At 35.5% G+C, this 16,320-nt stretch overlaps 1 protein-coding gene across 9 annotated transcripts in view; it reads right to left on the bottom strand.

Annotated features, from left to right (window-relative positions):
• MSR1 (macrophage scavenger receptor 1) overlaps nt 1-16,320 on the bottom strand; it is a 741,681-nt gene that overhangs the window by 680,573 nt on the left and 44,788 nt on the right. For all 9 annotated transcript variants that reach the window (XM_058442303.1, XM_058442300.1, XM_058442301.1 and 6 more), the window contains exon 2: nt 12,708-12,780. The gene's annotated coding sequence lies outside the window, so the exon portion shown is untranslated. The remainder of the gene's footprint in view (nt 1-12,707; nt 12,781-16,320) is intronic.

Genomic DNA, 16,320 nt, shown 5'->3' with positions numbered 1-16,320 from the left:
TTGATGTTTGACTGTTTGCTACCTTTTCATGTATTAAGATCTTCCAAAAAAAGCTTTTTATTTATTTATCTGTAATTGACAGATGATAACTGTGTGTATTTATAAGGTAAAACATGATATTTTGATTTATGTACACGTTGTAGAAAGTTTCAACTATTGGGAAAAGCTGAGTGTTGGGAGAAGGTGAGACAGGGCTTGCATGTTGACATAATATAAAAGAGACTTGGAACATGTCCGGGGTCTGGGGTCTAAAACCCCTTGTGGCCTTTGGAACACCAAGCTCTGTGCTAAATGGTTGGAAGGCTACCCTGACACACCATAATCTAAGCCCAGGGCATAAAATCCCTTGTGGCTTGGATAGAATCCAGGGCTCAGGCCTCTGGAATGTGGCTAGACTTGCTGGCTTCTTGCTCTTTGCTCTCCCAGGATCAACTGTATCTTGAGTTAAAAGAATCTGCTCTCCATTATCTCAAACAGCAGGGCAAATGCTAAACCATCATAGCTGTAACTCATGTGCTTAATGCAACATTCCCTTTTGACCTCCACATTCTCACTACCTGTTTCTCTGTTGGATTACCAATAAACAGCATGGGCTCCCAGAGCTCGGGGCCTTCGCAGCTTCCATGATTGCAACAGCCCCCTGGTCCCACTTTTCTCTCTCAAACTGTCTTTACTCAATCTTTTGACTCCGCCAAACTTCGTCGCCCCCAAGACCTGGTGTTGGGTCTGATCACCCCAACATTCAACCAAGCAAATTAACATATCTATTACCTCATCCTCTTACCATTTTTTTTTTTTGTGGTGAGAATGTTAAAAATATATTTTTCTGGCAATTTTTAAATACGCAATATATTATTAACTGTGGTCACCACGCAGTGCAATAGATTATTGCACTAAAAATTATTCCTCCAGTCTAAATGAACATTCGTACCCTCTGACCAATATCTCCCTTGTCCCTATCCCTTCTCCTCCCCTGCACTTCCCAACCTCTGGTAATCACTTTCCTACTCTCTGTTTCAATGAAATTGACATATTTAGATTCCACATATAAGTGAGATTATATAGTGTTTGTCCTTTTCTCTTACTCCACTTAGCATAATGTTCTCTAGTTTCATCTGTGTTATCAAAAATGAGAGAATTTCCTTTTTTAAGGCTGTATAATATTTCATTGTTTAAAAAAGAATGCCACATTTTTAAAATCTATTTATCTGTTGACAGACACTTAAGTTGCTTCCATACCTTGACTATTGTTAATAATTCTGAAATAAACATGCAAGTACAGGTATCTGTTCCACATACCAATTTCAAGTCTTTTGGATATATATCCTGTAGTGGAATTGCTGAATCATATAGTAATTCTATTTTTAGTTTTTTGGGGAAACTCCAAACTATTTTCCAAAATGGCTGTACTAATTTACATTCCCACTGACAATGTACAAGGGATTCCTTTTCTCCCTTGTTAACATATGTTATCATTCATTTTTTTTAATATGGCCATTCTAACAAGAGTGAGTTGGTATTTCCATGGTTTTATTTTGCACTTCCATGACGACTACACATGTTGGGCATCTTTCATATTCCTTTTGGCCATTTGTATCTCTTCTCTTCAATATGTATGGGCCGAGCACAGTGGCTCACACCCGTAATCCCAGCACTTTGGGAGGCCAAGGTGGGCGGATTGCTTGAGCTCAGAGGTTCAAGACTAACCTGGGCAACATGGCAAAACCCCATCTCTACCAAACTACCAAAAAAGAAATACAAAAAATTAGTCAGGCACGAATGGTGGCATGCGCCTGTGGCCCCATCTACTCAGGAGGCTGAGGTGAGAGGATGGATCACTTGAGCCCAGGAGGCAGAGGTTGCAGTGAACCAAGATCACACCACTGCACTCCAGCTTGGGCAACAGAGTGAGATTCCATTTAAAAAAAAAAAGAAAAAAGAAAGAAAAAAAGAATAAAGAATAAAGAGAGAATGTCTTTTCAGGTTTTGCCTATTGTTTAATAGTTTGTAGACATGACTAGAGACACTTTCTTGACAAAAGCAGTACTAGAATTGGACCTAAAGTGGTTAGAAATTTTAGAGGCAGATTTTTGGGAAAAGGTGTACCATGTAGAAGATTCATGTTTGCCATATAAAACGGGTTTGTTAAATTTAGACCACTGGTGGAATTTGCAGAGGAAGAAGCTGTATTTGTGATGTATGGTAAAAAAAAAAAAGTCAAATGGTTAATTAAAACAAGGTCACTTTGAACGGTCTAGCATACGTTGATATTTTGTTTCTTCATTTAAAGCCTTGCTTAGGAATTTGGATGTTGAAACCATTTAAGATGGGAGTAAGCTTGACCTGACAGAACACACAAAATAGTTTCTTGTTACACAGAAATTTCATAATGTCAATAGCTGAATCTGTCAGAAAAAGAAATGAAAGAATCTTTAAGTTGCTTTTAGATTGATTTATTGCCACGTTTAAACTAGTTTTACCAGAGAGAATTGTTTTTGCCTCATCAGTGTGACTGAATCAGTGGGCTGGAAAATAAAATTTCTGAGTTCCATTTTTACGATGTGCCAACAAGGAACTTGAATGAGAAACTTTGTCTAACTCCTTTTATACGTACAAAAAATTAAATTTTAAAATGTCTAGCTTTCTGTAGTGATTAAGGTTTCACTAACTGACCACATCTACTGGTTAAAATATAGAGCTGTAATTCACTGAAAAATTCATGAAGATTACATGTCATTTTATAACTGCATTTTAAGTTTCATTTATTTTGCTTTATTTTAGAAACTATAGAAACATGGTAAATGGAGTACCATTTCAATATGTTTTAGTTTACCAAGCAATACATCATGCATTTTGTCATTGAAGCCTTGTAGGATACCTCTAAACTCAACAGCCATCTCTTTTAAATGTCTTTAATAAACTCACTCTGCTACTCTCTGGAGGGTGAAAATTCTGATCCAAAACTCTAAATTCTGATTCTCCTACAAACCTACTAAGTCAGTTGATGACTCTGTTTTCACTTGAATGATACATTAAAATCAGAAGCTTCACCAGAAGGTAATTCCCTTAATTTCCCATGATCTACCTGAATTGCACACATCCTCTGCCCCATTCTCCTCTGAATCCCACCTGCCCCTGACTTCTCTTCTTACCCTTCATCATTAATATATTTGTCCATGAATGGCTGTTTCTCACTACTATTCATATATATTCTTTCACATTAAAACATATTTAAAAATATACTTTTCTCCAACCTACCACCCCATGACACTCAAACTTACCTAAAACATTGTCCTGACTCACACCTTTGTTTTACCCCACTCATTTCTGGATGTCATACTACAAAGTGATGAACAAAACCAAGCACAATGGCAGTACAGGTCCAAGCATTAAGATCTCAGTATGTGGACACACACTGAATGCTGGAAGACTACCGTGTTGTTTTTCATATCTTCAATCATAGAATGCAGAACGAAGCTATCTGAATAGGCTTCAGAATTTTAAACTCATCTCTCCTCCCTTTATGCCATGGGATAATACCCCTTATCACAAATCATCACCCTTCAGGAATACAGAAATGTACATGTATGTATTTAAAGAAATGATAGAAACAGAAAACAGATTTAGTGGGTAAGTAGAAAGCCAGGCTCTGAATCCACAGTTCTTGCATTATTTTTTCAATGACCCTTTCACTCCCATTTTTTAAAAAACTGCTCAGAATAACAGTAATAATAATATCTTACTGTAAAAAGCAGTTGTATAAATAACAATAATTATATTCCATAACTGTAATCTTATTATTACAGAAAGTATTGTAAATAAACTATACATACAGCCATAACATTACAGAGCAAACACTGTGCTATTGCAATGTTAGGTATAATGCGCTCCTAGATACAAACTAAAATGTAACTGCATTTTAATACTGTAGCGCTTATTAAGAATTATGGAAACTCAGTAGATGAAATACTGTTTTAATATACCATTTAAAATGTTAATAGTATTTCATTTTAAATGATGGAATCATTACTTATGAGCATAATAATCAGAATTATCTCCAGAAATGCATTTTAGACAAGTTTTAATGATGTGTTTTAAAAAATTTACTGAATATAGAATAACTAAGTTCTCAGCACTTTCAGTAATTTACTAGTGATGTAATTTTTCAAGTTTGTTTACTCATAATAAATTTAAGTATGTATGCAAGAGATGCATTTATCTAAAAATCACATGATACAAGAAAAAGAAGAACGTGACAAATATTTGAAATTGTGATTCTAACCTAATACAAAACATCACAAACCCTCTGCACTTTACAAAAACACAGATCATAGTTTTATGAGCTATGGGACGATAAAAATGTCCGTAATATTAGAAAGTTTTTTCCCGTGTACTGCATATGTTTTAATACTTACTTCTTTTTACATATCTTTATCTCTGAGTTTTTATTTGTGGACACATAGCTTCCAAACAATGGGGGTTGCATTCCATCAAATTAGAACATTTAGTTTATTTTCAATATGTTTGATAAATATACATGTGTGGAAATATTTTTATCAATTTGATTGAGGTATAATTTATGTCTAGTAAATTGAGTTGTCTTAATTGGCAATTCAATTAATTTTAATAGTTGATGCACTGGGGAAGCCACCGCTATAATCAAGTTACAGAACATTTTCTTTGCCTACAAAGCCTCCTCCCACCTCTCTGCAGGGCCTCTGTGCCTCCACCACCCCGATCCATCCTAGAAGATACTAATCTGTTCTCTGTTGCTATAGACTAATTGTATTTTTTTAGAATTGTGTGTAAAGAAAATCATACAGTAAGTTTTGTGTCTGGTTCAGTGATTTTGAGACAGACACATATTGTTTTCTGATTCAGTATTACATTTCATCTTATTGATTAGTATTATTCTATTGTTTAAATCTACAAAATATTTTTATCCATTCTTTGGATGGACATTTGGGCTGCTACCAAATTTTGGCTATTACAAATAAAGCTTCCATGAATATTCTCATAGAAATCCATCTTTAGATATAAACTTTCATTTACGCATTTATATTAATAGAAGTGCAGTTCTTACCTCAAAAAGTATGTGTATGATTGACTGTGTAAGAAATTGCTAAAGCACTTCCAGAGTTTTAGTAATCTTTTATACAATCACCAGCAATCATTGAGAGTTCTACTTGTAACTTTTCACACATTTGCTGTTGTCAATATTTTTAATTTTAGTCCCAGTGGGTGTTAGATGACATGTAACTATGACATGTAACTATGACTTTAATTTACATTTTCTGATAACTCACATGCTTTTTTTTTTTTTTTTTGGCCATTTGTGTATCTTCCTTTGTGAGAATGCTAACTCAAAGTCTAAAATAATTGCTCATTTTATATTGACTTATATATGATAATATATGATGGTTTGGGCCTTCCAAAAAGCAAATGCTAAAATGAGATTAGACATGCAAGAGACTTATTGGGGAAACAGCTGTGAAAAAAAAAATAGAGCCACAGAAAGCAGGGTGATCTTTAGACCACAATGCTGGTCTGACACCTGTGAAGGAAAGGAAATAGGAAGGAAAGTGAATTGGGTAGGAAGAGTCTCAGACCACTGCAGCACCATATGGAAAAGACTTAGAAGAGTTGATGGGGAGTCCTGAAACCAAAGTAATCCACTAAGGAGTTCCCCATCTCATGGGAATTGGCCTGCATTAGCACAGATGGTGTGTTCCATCACAGGTAGACACAGCAGTGGCCTGCATTGCCTCAGGGCAAATGTGAGACAGCAGCAGGGGCCTGCAGTCAGTTGCACCTTCTCAGCAAGAGATTACAGCCCCCACTTCACACTCCACCACACAAACCTTCTTTCTGCAGGTTCTAGCAATACTATTCTGTGGTGCAAGTGCCTCTGCGTCTCTCTCTGAGGGGAAATGTAGAAGAGGAAAGGTGGTGGAACTAACTGCTGACCTGTTTGAAAATTTATGCTCAGGGCCACACTGCTACTCCTTCTATTTCTCTTCCATTATCCATTTTAAAGTCTTCTCGTCCTTGCTCTCACCTTGGCAGGTCTTACTGGCTTATCTGGTGTGGCCCAAACCATTATCTCTGCAGTATCTGAGCCCTGGAAATCACACTCTTATCAGGCCAGTATTGCTATATGTACTTAGCACCCAGAGGCACCTAGTACATCACCTGGGTTCAGCACATCTACAACCCCCTGCGCTCACTGATTGGAAGCAGTGTTACGTCTTCTTGTCTACCAAAGTCAATTGCCTCTAATTTATGGTGACTCCTCTTCTCATCTGCTGGTTCCTCTGATTTATGGTGACTCTTCTTCTCACCTGCTGGTTCCTGGTCACAAAAAGTCCAAAGAGGCCTGGCAGTTGCCATAACTTGTGGCCCAGTGCAATTCTTTACTTGACTCTGGCAAGAATGTGCCCCACTAGGAACTATGACCTTCAGTTCAATGGAAATCAGAGTTGGGGGAATGCATAACATAAACCATCTCAGTCGTAGACACTGATTGTATATCACTTTTAACTCCTTGGCATTCTTTTTTATTGAGGACAATGAACCATATAGATCTTTAATGCATGTAATGCAACTAGAAGGATTAACACCCATTCTTTCAGAGTGTTGCCTCTAAACTGGCATTTTAACTGTGCTTTTAGAAGGCTGTGTCAGAACTCTATGGGGACACCTGCTTCAGGATAATGCATTATGTATTATAACCATTGCATTTCATGATCATGGACTACTTGAGGTCTTAGGCCGTGCAGTAAAGAAGAGAAAGCAATAATAGGCATAAAAATTAAAAAGAAAGATGTAGAACTGTCTGTATAGAATGAACATGCTATCTTCTTAGTAGGACACATTAAATAATCTGCTTAAAGAAACCAATTGAAATGATTAAGTTAGTTTAGCACAGCAACAGGGCATAACAGCAATATACAAAAATCGATCGTAATTCTATATAGTGATAATAAACAAATGGCAGTTTAAATCAAAATTACAACATAATCACATGAAAAAACATGAAATACTTAAAATATGCAACAAAATATGTGCAATGATATCAGCCAGTGCAGTATTGACATAAGGCTATACATATAGAATAACGGAACAGGATGGAAGCAGTGATATGAAAAAAATTAACTTGAAATGGATCATAGCCCTATACAGAAAACCTAAAACTATAAATCTTCCATAAGAAAACACAGGAGAAAAGAATTGTCCTCGGCTTAGGCAAAGATTTATTAGCCAAAAAAAGCATTATATTAAAAAGTTAAAAAGCATTAATCATAAAAGAAAAAAATTATAAATTACACTCCATCAAAATTTAAAACTTCTGCTTTTAAAAGATTCTGAACATGAAAAAGCAAAAGACATACCAGAGAAAATATATGTGCTTATCTGTTTAAAAGCTCTAATCCAGAATAAAGACTTCTTTCTAACTCATTAACATGACAAATAATTTAAGAAAGAACTGGAGAGAGAAAGAAGGAGATAACCAAGAAAGATATACAAATGGCAAAAAAAAAAAAAAAAAAGCACACAAAACCCTGATCAACTTCATTATTTGAAATGCAAATTGAAACCTCAGCGAGATACCACCACACATGCTACAGAATGATTCAAATTAAAAAGACTGGTCAAGGCAAACATTGATAAGGATGACTTCTGGTGGGAATGCAAAATGGCACAGTCACTTTGGAAACTATTTTGTTAATTCCTTGGATAGTTAAACATATACTTGTCAAATGATTTACCAATACCACTTTCAGAAATTTACCCAAGAAAAATGAACACATACGCTCCCTAATGCATGAGAATGTTCATAGAACTAGAAAGTGGTGTGGGCATACCACACTGGTCTATCACACATGAATAAGCAAAAAAAAGCCACATCCATACAATGTAATACTGCTTAGCAATGAAAAGGAAGGGAATATTGATATGCAAAATATCAATATCATTTTATGAAAGAAGCCTGACACAAGAGACATTACATTGTATAATTCCACTTATACAAAATTATAGAAAAAGTAAAACTATAGTGAAGAAAGGTCATCAATTATTGCAAGAGATGGGAGTAGGAAGTTGACTAATGGGACATGGAGAAACTGAGGGGTGATGGTAATTTCCCACATCTTTGATTCTGATGACATTTAACTGACGATATATATGTCACAAATCATCTAAACATATATATAAAATCGGTGAATATTTGTATGTATGTCAAACTACATGAATGGTGATTTAAAACAAAAGCACATTATCAACATTGTCATAATGAACCTCTAGAGGGCTTCAGTTTAGCTACAACTAATGAAAGCATACAAAATACCTTCCAGAATTCCTGCCTAAGGACAGGTGACCACAACAGCTTTCAGCCCTTATGTGGTTTGTTACTTAACCTTGTCCATCATAGCTATGTAGGTTCTTGGGACAAGGCCCTAGAGCAGAAAGAAGAAAGACATCTGCTGTCCAGGGAGGGTAGATTCTTGCCTTCATGCTTGTCCTAAATAAAAAATATTATTTTCTTTCTTCCTGTTCAAAAAGTTGGCCCTTATCTAGATGAAGTCAAAGTCTTGGTTTATAGCCAAAATAAAAGAGGGTTAAAAATCAAGAGTTTTGCCACAATGAGATACCATCTCACGCCCGTCAGGATGGTGATTATTAAAGTCAGGAAACAATAGATGCTGACGAGGCTGTGAAGAAATAGGAACGCTTTTACCCTGTTGGCGGGAATGTAAATTACTTCAACCACTGTGGAAGACCGTATGGCAATTCCTCAAGGATCTAGAACCAGAAATACCATTTTACCCAGCAATCCCATCACTGGGCATATACCCAAAGGAATATAAATCATTGTACTATAAAGATACATGCACACATATGTTTACTGCAGCACTATTTACAATAGCAAAGACATGGAACCAACCAAAATGCCCATCAATGATAGACTAGATAAAGAAAATGTGGCACGTATACACCATTCAATACTATGTAACCATAAAAGGGAATGAGATAATGTCCTCTGCTGGGACATGGATGAAACAGGAAGCCATCATCCTGACAAACTAACACATGAACAGAAAACCAAACACCTCATGTTCTCACTCATAAGAGGGAGCTGAACAATGAGAAAACATGGACACAGAGAGGGGAGCAACACAAACCAGGGTCTGTTGAGGGGTATGGGGCGAGGAGAGGGAACTCAGAGGATGAGTCAATATGTGTAGCAAACCACCATGGCACACATATACCTATGTAACTAACCTGCATGTTCCGCAGACGTATCCCGTTTGTTGTTGTTTTTGTTGTTTTAGAAGAAATTAAAAAAAGAATCAGAAGTTTTGGTTGTAATATCAAATTTGCCACTAACTAGCTGTATGCATTGCAAGAAGTCAGTTTTATTTCTGTGTCAAATTTTTCTCATTTGTAAATACAGGGGTTGAGTAGTTGTTTTCAACATTTTTTAAAAAACTAATATTGGTGTGTTGCTCATCCAACCGAATTTACTCAACAATAATTTATTTGACCACCACTATTGGGGGGTGTATTTGTGTGTGTGTGTGTGTGTACACACACACACACAAATATATATACATATACAAATATACATATATTCACATATATACACACATCTGCAAATATATGCTAATGAGAACTTCAGATACATGACGATTTTCATATTTCAGTGATATAACTACAGAAAAAAGCAAATAAACTAATCATTTAGTCTATACAGTTTTATCATGGCTAAATGTTCATTTTCCATTAGCGATTTTGAAATATTAAAAACCAGCTACTGAGCTCTTTCCATTGGTAATTATCGCCTATCAGTAAGATCTTTCCACTTATAGAAACAAATATATATGTAATCCCTAAAGACCCTTCCTCAAATTTCTGATTATCTGCTTTTATGTCTCTTGATTGCTCTCCAAAGATAGATAAAAACAAAGTAAATTATGGGTCTTATAAAATATAGCATTTGTAATACAACAGTATTAGTAAATTCACATAAACAGGAAAACCATGAACCAATTCAATTGCATTTGATACAAAATGTCAACTATATTTCCAGTTCAGACACCCTCTGAAGAATAGATCAGAACTGTTTTGACTTTGACCATTTGCTGTTACCTATAGGCTTTTGAGTATAGCATTATTTTCCTTCTACTGTGACAAATTTCACAAGAGAAATGGAATATGGATGGGATTTTGTGTCATCTTCCATGCATTTGTTAAGTACAGATTTCCCATATTTTGCAACACCTTTGTGTTTTCAATGTCCTTATTTTCAAAAATAAAAAAAATGCTGCAGCTTATAATAATAAATATAGACAACTAAAAACTTGAGAAGAAATCAGAGGACTATGCAGTGAGCTACAAAGCCATTAACTGGGATTTTGGAGTGTGTGAATGATTTTTCAAAAAACTAAAACGTGAAGCCAGACTGCAGTAGGTAACTTCCATTACGACCCTCAGTGATCCCCACCCACATCCTGGTATTCCCCTCTTTGTGACATCTCCTCCCTTTGAGTGTGGGCTACACCTAGTGACTTGCATCTAAGGAGCAGGATACAGCGTAAATGATTGGATGGCACTTCTGAGGTTAGACTTTTGCTTCTCTCTTAGATGATCTCTCTTCTTCTCATAATTGCTTGCTTGGAGGGAAGCCAGTTACCATATTTTCACCTGCCCTATGGGAAGGCCACGTGGCAGGAAATGAACTCAGAGAGATCTCCAGCTAACAACCAGCAAAATCCTGGTGTTCGACAGTAAGCACGTGAGTGAGTCTGGAAATGGGTCTTCTGAGGCCTGACAATGACCAGGTGAATAACCTTCAAAGCATTTCCTTCTTCTCCCAGGTGAGCCTTGAAAGGACTGTGGCCCTGGCCACCACCTTGATTTCGGCCTTGTGAGAGACACTGAACTACAAACACACAACTAAGCCACCCAAAGATCCCTGACCCAAAGAAATCATGAAACAATAACTTTATTATTTTAAGTTGCTAAGTTCAGGGACTATTTGTTACACAGAAATAGGCAATGAATGCACCTTGGTTCTCACAGCAAAAAAAAAAAAAATCACTCACACAAGATACATAGTTCCTGATGATAGCATCAGATACTGAAGTCTATTTCTGTATTAAAGAGACTAAAGCTTCAGCATTTTTGTTCAGCCATTTGGGGCCAAGTAAAGAGAAAATGGCATTTAAGGCAGATTACTTTTTCTGTAAGTCTTAGCTCATTTGCTTTAACTGAGAGTTTGGCTAATCTCAACCACTTTAGACCAATCTTAATTATTATAGTATTCTGTCAATAATGCTTTGGTTCATTTATTGTAAATCTGAAGAAAGAAGCTATTTTTTGAAGATTCATGTAGTTTCTCATAATTAGATAAATTAAACAGTCACCTGGAAAATAACTTGAGAATTTCTGCCTTCTAGCTTTCTTTTCCTAATAGATAAGTATAAGCAATAATATTCATTGTAATATTTTGATGATCAGATATTCTATTTTATATAGAATGATTTAGACAAGTACTGGAAGTACATTGGAAGCTTATGACATTTTATAGGTACTCCCTGATCACCTAACTAGTGTGTATCTCTTGCAAAGTGTTTGTGTCAATTTGAGAATTAGCAAAGCTTAAATGACCTGCCCAGCTCTTACCATCACACTTTTTTGATTTTTAGCAACTAGGCTTTCTAACAATCAATGTTCACACTCATTCCCATTTGCGGCTCTATCACCATACCTGACACTAGGAAAGCTAGTGGCAGGACAAACACACATGTAAAGGAACATACAATCTTGTGCATTGCCTACAATCTCTACATTGAATCATTCTCCTATCTTGTCCCTTCTGACCTTGGGCACTAATTTCTAATTCTTCATTTCCTACTTTGTGTCCACATCACTTCTCCAAACTCTTCTCAATTATCAAGAGGTAGCATAAACATGTTTTATTTGGCCTTTTAAAAATCTCCCAACATCACACACAAAAAGAATTACTAAATTATCAGTACCCAGACATGTTTTTAAACTTTATTGTAGCATTTATAACATCTCATCTTATTTTACAGATATTTACACATCTGTGTGGGTATGTGTGTGTACATGCGCGTGCACATGTATCCTGCATTAACCTATAAACCCCTTGAGGACAGCAACAATTTCTGAATCATTTTGTTTGTATTTGTATACGTCGATTGTGGAGAGTTCCTCCTGATCACTCTTTTCTGTTCTATTTCTCCCTTTACTATGACATTGCATATCCTTCCATTTACTTTTGTTCTTTTTGATTTTTTTCTAAATAACTTTGCAATTTTGTGCAAGAATTGTATAAAATGGCCTTCTTTAAGAAAAATACATCAGCTTGTATTTTCAGTACACATAATTTGGAACCCATCTCATCCACACTTTTTCTGTGCCATCTGTGATTCTTCAGCAACCTAAGTACCTGCGTAGGTAGGTTAACCACAGATAATTCTTTGTCTTTTCCTATCAACTGCCACAAAATGCCTAATTACTGGGCCTGATCCTGTTACTATTGTGACAAGGCTGTCTTTAGCAATGTTGTCTTTATCTGCTTAGTAACTCCCTATGACCAGCGGATTGTTCTTTCTGCTATGCACTGATTACGATTTCTGGCTTCCCATAGGCACTGAACCAGCACAATTTCTAAAAATTACCTTACAGGCCTGTGTAGACTGCGTATGTCTCTTCGTACTCTTCTGGGGTTATCTTTCAGAGCATCAATAAGTTCTGCAAAAATAAGAGGTTAAGTAAATATATACATTTTTATTAAGAATAATTGATGTGACACAAAAACATGTCTTTGCCATTCTTAAAGTTGGCACATTATAAATGCCAACTGCCTTCCAATTCAGCAATTGGGTTATGAAAATTAAATCATGAATCTTATATTTTACATCCATTTTATTCTCAGTAGGGAATATTGCAATTGACATTAAAGCAAAACAGGAAAGAGTACACGGGGCACGGGAAGCACAAAGGAACAATTTATTAACAAGCACATTACATGTTGCTGTTCTCTGATGTAAAATTGTAACATCATTTACAAAAAGAAATATGAAGTGAGGGATTTTACACTCTAGAATAATCTAGTTGGGAACAAAGATTATGAAATCATATACACACACATAGATGCATATACATATATGTATATGTGTATGGCTACATAGATGATAAATAGGCAGATAGATGGAAAATAACAAATAGATATTAAAGTAGGATAGAGACACATCTGTTCCTGGCCTCCAGAGAGGATTGAAAATGAATGGATTAAGTTTCATAAATCTGAAGTCAAGGAAATGCGCCTGATGATTTGTTCTTGAACAATGTTCCTGCAGAAGAAACTTTTCCATCTAACACGTTCATCCCTCTAGGGCAGGCAGCAACTGCATGAAATGGCACGGATGGAGGGGAGAGATGGCAGATGGGGTGTGGTGAGAGAAAACTCAGACTCCAAGCTCCAATTCCTGACGGCTAGAAGCATCTAATGAAGGCTCTCTTTGCCTTGTTTGGGACCTTCTCGTCCATTACGTTTCTATAATAAGATGACATAAGCTTCGTTTTTTGTGGATTTTTTTTTTTTTTGAGACAGAGTCTTGCTCTGTCGCCCAGGCTGGAGTGCCGTGGCATGATCTCGGCTCACTGCAACCTCCGCCTCCCGGGTTCAAGCAATTCTCCTGCCTCAGCCTCCTGAGTAGCTGGGATTACAGGTGCCCGCCACCAGGCCCAGCTAATTTTTTTTGTATTTTTAGTACAGACGGGGTTTCACCATGTTGGTCAGGCTGGTCTCGAACCCCTGACCTGGTGATCCAGCCACCTCGGCCTCCCAAAGTGCTAGGATTATAGGCGTGAGCCACCGTGCCTGGCCGACATAAGCTTAGTTTCTGAATAAGACCAAGGTCTGGCCTGGGGATGCTCAACAGTAACACTCTGTAAAACTCTCTGGCAATGGCCATGCAATGATGAAAACAACTCATTGTATCTCTTTGCTGAAATCAAAGGAATCCAAGAACTCCCTTCAATATTTGAATGGTTCAAGCCATGCCAGTAGAACAACGGGGATTCTACTCCACAAAGCAATCTTCTAGTAGTATTAATAGTGAACATTACGAGTGCTGCTTTTTAGTATTAACAGCCACGTCTCTATTATAACACAACACTTTATTGAAATTGTTTGTGTATCTCAGGTAAGAGACTGCAAATTCTCACGTATAGACTACCTCTAACTTATTTTCCAATTGTTGAAACCTAGTCTCTTCCATACATACAGTAGGGACTCAGTATTTCTGTTAAATAAATGAATAAAGGCTAGCTATGGAATACAGGCATACCTCTCCCTATAGATAAACACATACTTATATATTTGCAGACCTTGCCCATATTGATGTTTCTACAATTGATAAGATTTTTATATTTGCAGTGTGTCTTTTTCTCTCAAAAAGTTGTTTTTAGATGGGTAGTAGTTTAGAGCCAGTATAATTAATGTCAATATAAATAAATGAGGGAAAGAGATCATATGACTAATGAATATATCCATTTTTAGATTTTGTAAATATGAAAGTATTTACACAAATTTTTTCTACATTTGTTTAATGAAAAATGACAGCACATTCTATACCATCAAATTCCACAAAAGGCAGAATTAGAAAGATTTACAATTCATCTACTGCTAAAGTTAGATATAGTATGAACCTGATCAATTTGAAGAAATTGTCTCAGGCCAAAAAAAGTACCAATAGATGACTAAATAAACAAAAATTAGAGGCACAAAGAGTCTCAAATTGATAGACATACATAAATATTTTTAAAGTTTCAGGAACAATGTTGTAAATGAGCTAAGAATTTTCCGCTGAGTCATCTATTCAATGTTTAAGATATACTGTGTATAAATTATTTAAATATGTACTTTTATAATTTGTTACATATTTTACCTTATGGCATTTCCTTATTAGTATGAACAAATAAATAGTATTTTCTACTTCCTTTCCTACTAAATTTCTTTGTTCAATAAATACTTTCTTATTCCAACAATTCATTCCTAGAATATTTGTTATTAATGTGCTTCATTATAATGCCATAAAGCTGATATAAAACTTTTAATTTTTCATATACACATATAAGTCTAACAATTTTTATAAAAATATGTATGTATATGCACCAGAATTATACATTATGCAACTCATGTATAAATTTTTCCTAAACAATAAACATGGAGAGCATATTAGAAGAAAAACTTAAAATTTATGAAACTCTCTAAAGGACAAAGTGAAATGCAAATTAAATGCAGAGTTAATGTATTTGGAAAGTAATAAAAAGTATAGCAAGACAGAATATTAAGAAAAATTTTCCATTTAGTTTTTACTGTGTCAACAAAAAACAAATTTTTCATACTTAATTACTTCTCAGGCATTCTAATTCACTGGATTTTTTAAATTTTGGGAAATAAATAGTATGAATTACAGAGCAATAACATGTTTTTACGGTCTTTTTATGCACAGTGTGTTTCAAAATCCGAATTCCTTTTTTCTGGTAGAATTTAACTATACTCCTACCTAGAGATGCTGTTGTCTACATATGACAATGGTATGAACTCATGGATTCTCACTGATTAATAGTTTTTTATTTTGTTCCACAAATAACAACAAAAGTAACCTCGAAAAAAAAAATGAAGAGGAAAGTTTTCCTCCTCCAATTTGGATAGCTCGTTCTTTCTTATCCCCCTCTGGAAATTTTATTCTTCTCTATTTTTCCCAAAAATTCAGCTCACATTCAGCTCATCTTCTCTGAATACCTCCCTGTTTCTTCCACCATTTTTCTTGATTTTAGGGAGCCCTTCTTCTACGTGTATATATCATATCATTGGACTTTCATTTAGTATTTTCCTTTCTTCTTTGTAATATGATTTCTATATCTTTTTATTCTTGGATTGCAAAGCCCAAAATGTCAGGCTGAACTCTTTTTCCCTATCCTTCCACATTTACTACACTGTGTTCCACAGAGTTCACACAATACAGATCTGCTGCATTCTTATTGCTATTTTACTTTTTCCATCAGCATTGATGTGGAAAACACAAATTTTGCAAATGATTTTAAGTAACATGAAAAAAAATTAAAGCAAAGCTCTTACTTGAGAAGTTTACCTTTTATCTTGGGTGACAAAGATACAAGAAAGAGTAGACAATATCAGTGCAATATTCATTTAAAATAAAAACAGTATTATGATGTTAATTACAGGTTAATTGAATTGACCAGCATACCAAACTCTATACA

This window comes from Hylobates moloch, unplaced genomic scaffold (assembly GCF_009828535.3).
Source record: "Hylobates moloch isolate HMO894 unplaced genomic scaffold, HMol_V3 SCAFFOLD_8, whole genome shotgun sequence".
Lineage (NCBI taxonomy): Eukaryota > Metazoa > Chordata > Mammalia > Primates > Hylobatidae > Hylobates > Hylobates moloch.
This window is presented reverse-complemented; position numbering and strand designations above follow the sequence as displayed.